Below are 1,121 nucleotides of genomic sequence, written 5' to 3' on the forward strand. Positions count from 1 at the left end.
GAGGCTCCTGGTGCAGCAGGGAGAGCAGCAGGAGCCACAGGGATGACAGAGCAGCTGAGGCTCCAGATCTGACTCGTTCCCACTTTCCCAGAGGATTGCTCTGCTTTTCCAAGCATGGGGAATGTCTGGCTGATTCCACAGCCTGGGCTGAGCAGACACCTCGGCATTGCCCTGCTGCCACTACTGGCCAGACTTTTTGTTCAGTTCTTGTTTTTTACCATAATCTCCTGACATTTTTTCCCCGGAAAACAGGGATTTCAGGCAGCCTGAGGCTCACAGTGTAATGCCACGCTCTGAAAACCTATTCTGGGAGCAAGGGACAAAGGCTGCAGGGGAAGGCAGGGATTTACAGCCTGACCCCTCAGCAGGACCTTCCTTAGCCCTGGCAGTTCCCAAAAGCTGCTCCCTGCCCCTCAGGCTGTGCTGCCATGGGGCTCCAACATTCCTCATGTCACAAATCCCATGATTTTCCCAAGGAGTGTGTCCAAGTCCATGCCCTGAAGCCAAAAGAGCACAAACCACATCTCGGCCTCCCCTTTCCTCGCTGCAGAAACCAAATATAAAACCTCATTTAGAGCTCAAACCCAGCAGTAAATAAAAAGCCTCCTCAATGTAGTCCTGGAAAAACATTATTTTTAAGCTCATTTTTTTTCCATTTCGAGCAATCTAACCTGACTGAAGGCAGTGGCAGTTCCTGGTCTTTTTTTCCCCCTGCTTGTTTTACTCTTCCAAGAGAATTAAATCATTCTTTAGTCACCACCAGCATCCTGTGCTCCCCGACCCACCCTGAGGACCAAAGGGGACAATCTGCCACCTTCCCTGTGAGCCCGATTGCTCAGAGCAGCTCTCTGAGACGGGCAAAACGTGCTGAGAACAGCTCAGAGATGCAACCAGAACCAATCCTCACCCGCAGCTCCACCTGCCAGACAGAAACCGGGAACACCAGGCGGGAAGTGTTGATTGTGTCCAGCACTTTTTAATCGGAGTTCTGACCTCCTGACAGGGTGTGCTGCTAAAATACTTCTTGCTGGAGCAGGTATGGCCCAAAAACGTGCTGGGAATGCGGATGGAGCAGTGTCCCCATCCTCGGAGCAAGCGGGGAGACACTGCCCGCCGGACGT

General features: G+C 52.4%; 1 protein-coding gene across 2 annotated transcripts in view; it reads right to left on the minus strand.

Annotated features, from left to right (window-relative positions):
• The window catches only part of NOS1 (nitric oxide synthase 1), a 47,497-nt gene that overhangs the window by 32,327 nt on the left and 14,049 nt on the right, over positions 1 to 1,121 (minus strand). The gene's annotated exons all lie outside the window — the stretch shown is intronic.

This window comes from Corvus brachyrhynchos, unplaced genomic scaffold (assembly GCF_000691975.1).
Source record: "Corvus brachyrhynchos isolate BGI_N302 unplaced genomic scaffold, ASM69197v1 scaffold19, whole genome shotgun sequence".
Lineage (NCBI taxonomy): Eukaryota > Metazoa > Chordata > Aves > Passeriformes > Corvidae > Corvus > Corvus brachyrhynchos.